Source organism: Notechis scutatus, chromosome 8 (assembly GCF_049901735.1).
Source record: "Notechis scutatus isolate UNSWTSFEM ecotype Mainland chromosome 8, rNotScu1.2, whole genome shotgun sequence".
In the NCBI taxonomy this organism is placed as follows: Eukaryota; Metazoa; Chordata; class Lepidosauria; order Squamata; family Elapidae; genus Notechis; species Notechis scutatus.
In genome coordinates, this window is record NC_142016.1 from 24050382 (window position 1) to 24061226 (window position 10845).

A 10845-nucleotide genomic window follows, 5' to 3' on the forward strand; every position below is an offset into this window, starting at 1 on the left:
GATCAAAACTGGATGCACTACTCTAGGTGTGGCCTTACTAAGGCTTTATAGAGTGGTATTAGCACCTCCCTTGATCTCGATTGTATCCCTCTGTTAATGTTACGTTAAGCCCTTGGCTGTGACCCCATTCTGCTCTCATTTTGAAAACTGGGCTTATGGGTTTTGTTAACTACATTTTTTAATTGGTAAACTCATCCTAATTAAATGTCAGGGGCTGCCACAAAGAAGAGAGAGATGCTCCAGAGCACCTAAAGGCAGGACAAGAAGCAACGGATGGAAACGAATCCAGGAGAGAAGCAACTTGGAATTAAGGAGAAACTTCCTAACAGGGAGAACAATTAAGCAGTGGAACAGCCTGCCACCAGAACTTGTGAATGCTCCAACATTGGAGGTTTTTTAAGAAGAGACTGGACAGTCATTTGTCTGAAATGATATGGGGTCTCCTGCCTGAGTAGTGGGTTGGACTAGATGGCCTCCAAGGTTCCTTCCAACTCTGTTATTCTGTTCTGTTCTGTCCCCTGGTTGGCGGCCAAACCTTGCTGGATTTTACAAGGCGTTTGTAAAGAAGAGGAAGCTTCTGAGTTTTCAACTCATATTTTCAAGTTTTTACCTCAGTGTTTCTCAACTCGGCAACTTGAAAAGAGGTGGACTTCAACTCCCAGAATTCCCTAGCCAGCAAGCTTTAAAATGGTAGCACATGCCACTCTGATTCAAATCAACTTCAATTCTCCTTTGGCCATAGCTGGCTAGGGAATTCTGGGAGTTGAAGTCCTCTTCAAGTTGATAAGGTTGAGAAATACTGTTCTGGGTAGTGAGAATGTACAATATTTGTGTTTTGTGAACTTTCATTGCAGAGTTTCAGATAAGAATGGGTGTTTTTATTATTATTATTATTATTATTTTGGGGAACAGACAAGCAGAAAGGCCCCATTTGCAAAGCTGTAAAGCTGAACTTTCTTTTCTTGCCAGAGAAATGAACTGTCAGGAAAGAAAGAAGTGAAAACAAAATGGGGTTTATGCCAATGGATTTTTAAAACCAGTATTTCTGAACTGTCCTCAGCTGATGAGAAAGATGCATGCTGGGTTTCCCCCGCAGCAATGAGGCCTAGGAACTTGATCAAAATAACTACCCTGAGGAAGATTAAGCCCAGTTTTATTTTGATCCTGTAGTCGCATTTCCAAATGCCACACAGTGCTTGGTGCCTAGCTCACATTCTGCGTTGATGGGGAGATAGAAAATATATCTTGAGCCTACTCAAACCTCCATTCCGTAACTGATATTATGAATGCCCAGGAAGAGCCTTTTGTGTTTAAAACAATAGAGGTAAAATTATTGAGTCAGGCTCAACTCCTGAGGAATTAATGCTATTTTCTTGGCAAACTGTTATTTCTTCTTCATTTTCCCCCTCTCCCCCCACCTTCATTTTCTTCTGTTGAATCGTCTCTAATTCTTGGAGGCTGCCTGGACAAATCCCTGAGGTTTTCTTAACAGTTTTTTTTTTTAGAAGTGGTTTGTCATTGCCTCCTTTCTAGGGCTGAGAGAATGTGGTTGGTCCAAAGTCACCCAGCCAACTTTGATGCCTAGGACAGGACTAGAACTCACCACCTCCTGGTGATTGGCCCCAAGTCAACCAAATAGCTTTCATGTCTAAGGCGGGACTAGAACTCCTAGTCTTCTGATGACTGGCCCAAAGTCATCCAGCTGGCTTTGATGCCTAAGGCGGGACTAGAACTCCCAGTCTCATGGTGATTGGCCCAAAGTCACCAACGAGCTTTCATGCCTAAGGCGGGACTAGAACTCCCAGTCTCCTGGTGATTGGTCCAAAGTCATCCAGTTGGCTTTGATGCCTAAGGCAGGACTAGAACTCCCAGTCTCCTGGAGATTGGCCCAAAGTCACCAACTAGCTTTCATACCTAAAGCGGGACTAAAATTCCCAGTCTCCTGGTGATTGGTCCAAAGTCAACCAAGTAGATGTCATGCCTAAGGTGGGACTAGAACTCCCAGTGTCCTGGTGATTGGCCCAAAGACATCCAGCTAATTTTCATGGCTAAGGCAGGACTAGAACTCCCGGTCTCCTGGTGATTGGCCCGAAGTCACCAAGTGTTCATGCCTAAGGCAGGACTAGAACTCCCAGTCTCCTGGTGATTGGCCCAAAGTCACCCAGTCAGCTTTCATATCTGAAATGGAACTACAAGTCACAATCTCCTGGTGATTAATCCAAAGTCACCCAGCTGGCGTTCAAGCCTAAGGCAGAACTAGAACTCCCAGCCTCCCAGTTTCTGGCCTGATGCCTCAACCACCACACATAACACAACATCTCCACCATCTCCCAGGACCATCCATCCTTTTTCCCCACTTCCCATTCTCTTCCACGACCCTCGATTTTGTTTGAGGGTCCCTGTCTCCTCATCCAAACCGCAGCCAGATAGGCCCTTCCTTCACCTTTAGAAGCCGGCCAAAGGCAGGGGGACACACTGACTCAGCAGCACACCTGTCCCAGGTACAGTACCTGCCCTTCCCCGGCCTATGACTCCCTTGTCTCCAAAGTTTGCACCCAGCCTCAAAACGATCCCTAGATTTGGCCCTCTGGAACTCGCGGGCTCTTTCATTCCTTGAAACGAACACGGCGCAGCCATTCTAAACTTTAAACGGTCCCCATGTTGTGATGACTCTCCAATTTTCTGGATGACACACACACACACACACACACACACACAGACGCTACTGCTTTGGTAGCCCAGCTGCCGCAGAGGCACAACACAGACAGGGGTGTCAGCACAAATTTTTTCCAGCAGCATCTTCCAAAATTACTCCCTTTAATTGCCGCACAATCTCTTCCAGGATGGACCCCGTTGCTCCCCGGCAGAGCCTCCAGGGGGCGCTGCGTTTGCATGTCAAAAACCTAATTGGGAAGATTGGATTTTGCATCGATTTTTTTCTTTTTTCTTTTTTTTTTTCCTGCCTCGGTTGGGGAAGTCAAAAAGGAAAAAAAAAAAAAAAATTTAAGGTCAGATCGTCCCTGCTACCGATCTTCATTTCTCCCACACATCCTAAAGAAAAGTTGTGGACTTTTTCCGTTTTTTCCACAGGTGAATGGGGAAAACAAAGCAGTTTTTTTTCCCAGGTGATAGGCCATCAAGAAGCTCCTATCAAAGGATACTGCTATCCAGGGGTGGGTTTCTACCAGTTCGCACCTATTCGCTAGAACCGGTTGTTTTAATTCTAAGCAGTTTGGAGAACCGGTTGTTAGAAGAAATTATTGGTCTAATCCTGTAAGGAAGGCAGGAAGGAAACATTCTGGTGTTGCTTACAGAAACTACCTAACTCTTATTACATTCTTGGCAGGACTAGACTTCCTGTCTCAGGAACATCTCTGGAGTTTTTTTCCCCTCCTTTGCTGGTACTTTGCTTGTGTGGAGTGACCATTCAAAGTTACAATGGCACGGAAAAAAGTGACTTATGACCGTTTTTCACACTTACGACTGTTGCAGCATCCCCACAGTCATGAGAGGCCAGGCGAGGAGATGCGTGCCTCGACGTGAGTGATATCGAGTTGGCCAATAACATGACCACCAAGCCATGTCCACCCGGTCACATGACCACCAGGCCACGCCCACCAACTAAGCCACATCCACAGAACCGGTTGTTAAAAAATTTGAATCCCACCCCTGCTGCTGTCATGTCTTCCCTGGTCCTTCTTTTCAAGAGATAGACATACCCAACGGAGGGACAAGGCTTCCAGGATTTCCTTGAAATTGAAAATAAGTCAGATCCTTCCAATATCTGAGGGGCTGCCCCAGAGAAGAGGGGGGCAGGCTATTTTCCAAAGCACCTGAAGGCCAGACAAGGAACAATGGATGGAAACTGAACAAGGAGAGATTCAACCTGGAAATAAGGAAAAAGTTTACTGACAGTGAGAACAGTCAACCAAAGGAACAGAAGTTGCCTTCAGAAGTTGTGGAAGCTTCATCCCTGGAGACTTCCAAGAAGAGACTGGACTGCCATCTGTCAGATATGGTGTAGGGCCTCCTGCTTGAGCTTGGGATCAGGGGTCCCCACCGCCGGTCCGCGGGACCGGGCGCGGAACAAGCCTTATGTTGCTGGGCGCCGCCATCTTTTTGGTAAAAAGCAATTTTTAAAAGATGGCGGCGCCAGCGGGTGAGCTTTCCGGAGAAAGCCATTTTCAAAAGCTCTGCTATTTGACGAAAATCACTTCCGTGACGCACCGGAAGTGATTTTCGCAAAAGATGGCGGCGCCAGCTGACGCGGAATCCAGCTGACGCCGGAACGCGGAAAAGGTTGGGATCCTGGACTAGATGACCTACAAGGTCCTTCCAACTCTGTTATTCTGTTAGATCCAACTGGCCAGGGAGACAGGATAGCAGCCTTCCAATATTTGAGGAGCTGCCACAGAGAGGACGAAGGGGGTCAAGCTATTTTCTAAAACACCTGAAGGCCAGACAAGGAATAATGGATGGAAACTGAACAAGGAGAGATTCAACCTGGAAATAAGGAGAAACTTTCTGACAGTGAGAAACAATCAACCCATGGAACAGAAGTTGCCTTTGGAAGTTGTGGAAGCTTCATCCCTGGAGACTTCCAAGAAGAGACTGGACTGCCATCTGTCAGATATGGTGTAGGGCCTCCTGCTTGAGCGGGGGTTGGACTAGATGACCTACAAGGTCCCTTCCAACTCTGTTAACCTGTTAAATTCTGCAAAGCACCCAGAACTTCCGGTGGCAAGCCGTTCCACCGATTAATTGTCCTTCACTGCTGGGAAGTTTCTCCTTAATTCCAGGTTGTTTCTCTCCTTGATTCCTTTCCCTCCCTTTTTGACCCGGGAGGATGCTACAATGGTTGTAAGTGCGAAAAGTTACTTTTTGCAGTGCTGTTGTAACTTTGAACGGGCACCAGTGATGGGATTCAATTTTTTTTACTACTGGTTCTGTGGTCGTGGCAGGGGAAGGATGCTGTAAAATCTCCAGTCAGAGGTGGGATTTGCAGGTTCTTCGAACTGCTCAAAATTTCCGCTACCGGTTCTCCAAAACTGGTCAGAACCTGCTGAAGACCACCTCTGATGGGCACTAAATGAACTGTGGTAAGTCGAGGACTAGGTGTGTTCACAAAAAAATTGCTGCTTGTCACCTAGGCGTTGGCAAAATAAGATAAACACTGATCCAGGACAGCAGAAAACTTCTCGCTCGTGGCCTCTGTCGTGACAGACAGGTTTCTAGTCCTCTTGAGGGGGTAGAAACACCCCCAGAACCTTTAAACAGGGTTATCTGCTTCTCAGGGGTTGTCTGAATGAGGCAGAACACTTGCATTTCTCAGCTGGAACAGGGAGATGCTTGTGACAACCTTTAACATCGTGGCAAGGATGGTTGTCGGAACGTATCCGGTTCTCTTACCTGCCTGCCCTCAACCTCCATTATTACACATCGCTGGAGGCGCCCGCACACATTTCCTGCTACTGAGTGTTTGTATTCCACCCGGGACCTGTTCTCCGGTGATTTATAACCCACGTCAAGGCCTGTTTCTTTCAGTAAAGACAGGATGTAATGGCCCTGCCATAAATTAGCCACTGTTCTTGGATGGGACAGGTGTGAAAATCCTGCCCCGGAGACCAAAGAACCGATCTTCGGAATCCAGCCTAGCCATGAGTTGTTGTTGTTGTTGTTGTTGTTGTTGTTGTTGTTGTTGTTGTTGTTGTTGTTGTTCTTTTCTGCTGCTCTTCTTCTTCTTCTTCTTCTTCTTCTTCTTCTTCTTCTTCTTCTTCTTCTTCTTCTTCTTTCTTCCTCTTCCTCTTCCTCTTCCTCTTCCTCTTCCTCTTCTTCCTCTTCCTATTCTTCTTCTTCCTTCTCCTCTTCCTCTTCCTCTTCCTCTTCCTCTTCCTCTCCTCCTCCTCTCTTCTTCTCTTCCTCTTCTTCCTCCTCCTCCTCTCCCTCTCCTTCTTCTTCTTCCTCTCTTCCTCCTCCTCTTCTTCTCCTTCCCCTCCTCCTCTTCCTCCTCTTCTTCTCCTTCCCCTCCTCCTCTTCCTCCTCCTCTTCCTCTTCCTCGTCTCCTCTTCCTCTTCTTGCTCTTCCTCCCTCCATTCCTCCTCCTCCTCCCTCCATATCCGTCATTGGACGTTGGCCATCAAGTTGTTGGCCATCCTATTTTTATCAACAGCCTCACGAAAAAGGGTTGCTGAGCTTTATCCAAACCTGTCCCTTAGATTTGGAAGCCATGATGTTCTTATTCTGCCCGGACCTTGTTCGCTTTCCATCTTTCCCTGGAGGATTAAGTGGAATATGCCATATTTTTCCAGGTGTCACATCCCGTCTGAAATATTCTAACTTTTTTCCTTTTTTATGGTTTTGATGGTTTCCCTTGGCTTTCCCAGGCAGCTGATTCCCCTCCTCATTTCTGGTATCGTCAACCCAACTTCTGCATCACAGCCGCCTGTAAATCCACATTTCAAACGCTCCCAGTCTCTCCCAGTGGCTCCCCATCCAGAGAGCAGCTCTCCACTCCATAGAGGTCCCGTCCGAATAGCTTTATTCGCGCCTTCACCAATCAGGTGGAAAATGAAATGGGAAGGAAAAGGAACCGGCAAGACAAGAGTTTGGGTCCGTTTTGAAAAGCTACCTTTTAATTTGCCCATTACGTTTAATTTCGCCATTAAGTTTAATTTGCCCATTACATTTTGTTATTAATGACCAATTTACCTGCCGCCAAGGCAGCTCGCTCTCCAGACTTGTACGTGAAGAGTTTCTCCAAGATGGGAGAAATTTATTTTTAAAAAGGGCAGGCTATTTTCATGCTTGTCTTTATTGGGTCTCCCTTTCCAATAGGATGTGACAGGAAGGGCACGCCCTGGGGGCCCGTCTGTCAATCAGGGTCATCTAGAAGGGTTCCCTGTCGACGGCATCTCCTTCCCAGGAAATTAGATGATTCTAGGCTTACCTGTATGTCAAAAAGTTTTGAAAATTTGGCTCGTCTCCTCCTCCTTCCCTTCCTCTCTCCTTCCTCCCTCTCCCTCCCTCCTTCTTTCTCTTTTCTTTTTTCTTCCTCCTTCCTTCCCTTCCTCTCTCCTCCCTCCCTTCTTTCTATCCTTTTCTTCCTCCCTCCTTCCCTTCCTCTCTCCTTCCTCCCTCTCCCTCCCTCCTTCTTTCTCTTTTCTTTTTTCTTCCTCCTTCCTTCCCTTCCTCTCTCCTCCCTCCCTTCTTTCTATCCTTTTCTTCCTCCCTCCTTCCCTTCCTCTCTCCTTCCTCCCTCCCTCTCCCCCTTTTCAATAGCATCAGTTCTTCAAACCAGACCGAAAAGGGGAACATTTCTCTTGGATCCCATAAACACACATCCCAGTTCCTTTCCATTAACAAGTGAAAACTCCCTTCTCTCGCTCTCAGGCTGGAATCAAATTGCTTCTCTCCTATTCATCTCCAACAGGAGCTGCTCCCAGCCCCCTCCAAAGGATGCAGTCACCAAGTCCCCTTATTTGCCCTCCTGCCACAGCAAAGAAACTTCCAGAAGCCTCACCAATCCCACCCACCTTGCAGTTAAGAGCGAAAAGCTGCATTAACACCCGGGCCACCCACACAGCTGAGCTGAAACCTGGTTTAGCCAAGCCAGACACAATAACAAGCTTCATCACACCTCTCTGTTTTTTCACGCAGGGTTTATTTATTTTATTTTATTTTGCAAAAGTGACACTCTGCTCGCACCAAACCGACCCCATGATCCATTTTTGGGGTGCAAACCCCCAGCACAAAGCCAAATTGGCGTGAGCCTCTCTTTCACCCAAGTTGGGTTTTTTTTGTTTTTTTGCCTTTGTCATTTCAGTCAAATTTTTGACCCATCCGCCAGACAAGAACATTCAGGGGAAGAAGGGGAAAAAAACAAAACAACCATCTGAATTGTCAAGAGAGAACATGTTGCACTACATGAAGCCAGGACAAACTCATAACACAACGCACGTCATATATATAAGCTGCAAATGAGCTCCTGAAAAACCTGCATGCATCAGTAGCATCTTGTCGAGAAAGAAGGATTTTACAAACGCTTTGTTTTGCGGCTTGCATTGTCACGTTTTCCCTCCCCTTGTTACCTTCACCCACGCCAACTTTGAAACGTTGCAAACCCCAGATAAGAGGAAGTCTGACTCGCTGGAGATTTAAAATCGTGAAATGGAGCTGGGCCGCCGGAGCTGGCTCCTCTGACTAAAACTTCTGCTGAAAGAAAATCAATGGATCATTAGGCAGCCTTTTGCAAACCTGGTGCCTTCTTTCTTTCCCAAATTCCCCCACCTGCAAGGCCCATTATTCCCAACATCCTCTCTCACAATGAAATGTCTTCAAGCTGCCAAGCGTGATGGAAACTTCCCTGTGTGGAATATCCCAGAAATGAAACTGCTGGTCCCAGGTGGAGTTCTCTAAAACCCACAGAAGAATGTGGTGATTTTTTTTTCACGCTTCGATGAAACGTATTGGACCGGTAAACCAGAGAAGGAGGGCTCCAGACTGGCCTTCCCAGGGTTTCCCTCACAAGCCTCACACAAGCTGTTCTGGTTCTCCAAATATCACGAAAGGTTTGGGAAGAGAAAATTAAGTGAGCAAAGAGAGAACTTTTGGGAAAGGCGTGGATGGAAGGTATGTAGCTCAGGGTTGAACTATTAGTCCCTCAGTGCTCTCTGAGCTTGGCGCTTTTCTTGCAGACGTTTCATTACCCAGCTAGAGAACATCATCAATGATAGAAGAGTGTGAAGTTTGTGGGGGGGGAGGAGGAGGAGGAGGAGGAGGAGGAGGAGGAGGAGAAAGACTATGGTGTCCTTGGTGCTCTCTGAGCTTGCTGCTTTTCTTGCAGACGTTTCATTACCCAGCTAGGGAACATAATCAGTGCTTGAAGGGGTGGGATTTTCCCTCTGTTTATATACACTCCCTTCTTGCACTGATGATTTTACCTAGTTGGGTCATGAAACGTCTGCAAGAAAATCAACAAGCTCAGAGAGCATCCAGGACCCCACAGTTTTTTGAAAATAGCACGCATACAGAGAAGAACACAACAAGCTCAGCCATGAAAAAACAAAATTTAATTTGGTATATGCAGTCGCTAGGTCTTCCAACTGACTTGAGTAAGTGGGTTTTGTGAACAGAGCTGCCCCATCTCCCAAGACCATGTTGCTCCACTCTTTCCCCCTTGTGTTTCTTGGTGGTCTCTGAGCTTGGTGGTTCTTCTGGCAGAGATGTTTCATGACCCAACTAAGGAACATCATCAGCACTACAAGGAAAATGGAGAACAAACTTTCTACCACTGATGATATTCCCTAGTGGGGTCATGAAACACCTGCAATAAAACCTCCAAGCTCAGAGACTACAAGGACCCCACAGTCTTCCTCCTCCTCCTCCTCCTCCTCCTCCTCCTCCTCCTCCTCCTCCTCCTCCTCCTCCTCCTCCCTTCTAGCACTGATGTTGTTGCCTAGTTGGGTGATAAAACGTTTGCAATAAAACTTCCAAGCTCAGAGACTATCAAGAACCCCACAGTCCTCCTCCTCCTCCTCCTCCTCCTCCTCCTCCTCCTCCTCCTCCCTTCTAGCACTGATGTTGTTGCCTAGTTGGGTGATAAAACGTTTGCAATAAAACTTCCAAGCTCAGAGACTACCAAGAACCCACAGTCTCTCCTCCTCCTCCTCCTCCTCCTCCTCCTCCTCCTCCTCCTCCTCCTCCTCCTCCTCCTCCTCCTCCTCCTCCTCCTCCCTTCTAGCACTGATGTTGTTGCCTAGTTGGGTGATAAAACGTTTGCAATAAAACTTCCAAGCTCAGAGACTACCAAGGACCCCACAGTCCTCTCCTCCTCCTCCTCCTCCTCCTTCTCCTCCTCCTCCTCCTCCTCCTCCTCCTCTTCCTGCTCCCCCTCCTCCTCTCCACATCACTCCCTTCCACCATTGATGTTGTTCCCTGGCTGGGTCATGAAACATCTCCAATAAAACCTCCAAGCTCGGAGACCACAAAAGACCCCCACAGTTCAACCCCTGAGCTATAAATAAATATTCTCTTCTATTGGTTATTCCTTCTACCCTGGATCTCAAAGGGATGCTGGCTTGTCGCCTGCTAACTGCAACGCCAAACCTTCCTTCCCTGACACCAGAACTCAAGAAACCCGGGAAAATCTGCAGGTGGGATTCTCTTCCCTTCCTCAATTCTTCCTCAAGGGCTCCGAAAGAGACGCGCCCTGTTTGGGGGGCTTCGAAAGGAAGGAAGGAAGGAAGGCTGCTTGAAAGCCAAACAGGGGATTTGAGTCACCCTGAGCCGCCCAGGCAGAAAAGTAGGTCAGGACGAAGGATTAATAAGTCAGGGCGGATGGAAGAAGGGAGGCTACAGGGAGGCTGGGGGTGGGGGGGATTGGGGAGGGAGAACGGAGGAAGCCCAAACTTCTCCGCAGAATGTCTGTCTGTCTGTCTGTCCCGCCCTCTCAAACCCATCCTGGTTACCTGCAGCCCTGCCCTGGGATCCGTTGAATGAAGCCCAATGTTGGGTTATATTAAATTAGAGGGGAGGAAAATCCCTCCTAGGATAAACGGATTAAACAGATAATCAGAGTTGGAAGGGACCTTGTAGGTCATCTAGTCCAACCCCCCCCCTGCCCAAGCGGGAGACCCTACACCATTTCATAAGCATTTCTGGAAGACCCATGGGTGACTTCCTCCTCCCTGCTTTCTGGGGTTTCTTTCCACTTTCCCCAAAACGACGGGCGGGATTTCTGGGTGGTCTCCTTTCCCTCCTTCGGTTGGCAATGTAGGCCAGCCAAGCCAGTTAAGTTGTCCCTCCTTTTCTGCTTCCATTCCCGACGCGGAGGCCAGGATTGCGAGG

General features: G+C 47.7%; 1 protein-coding gene across 2 annotated transcripts in view; it reads right to left on the bottom strand.

Annotated features, from left to right (window-relative positions):
* The window catches only part of B3GNT8 (UDP-GlcNAc:betaGal beta-1,3-N-acetylglucosaminyltransferase 8), a 133358-nt gene that overhangs the window by 19246 nt on the left and 103267 nt on the right, over positions 1 to 10845 (bottom strand). The window contains exon 3 of one of the 2 annotated variants that reach the window (XR_015750547.1): positions 3828 to 3908. The exons of the other annotated variant lie outside the window; for it this stretch is intronic. The gene's annotated coding sequence lies outside the window, so the exon portion shown is untranslated. Of the gene's footprint in view, positions 1 to 3827; positions 3909 to 10845 lie in introns of those variants that run through there. 2 annotated transcript variants of the gene reach the window in all.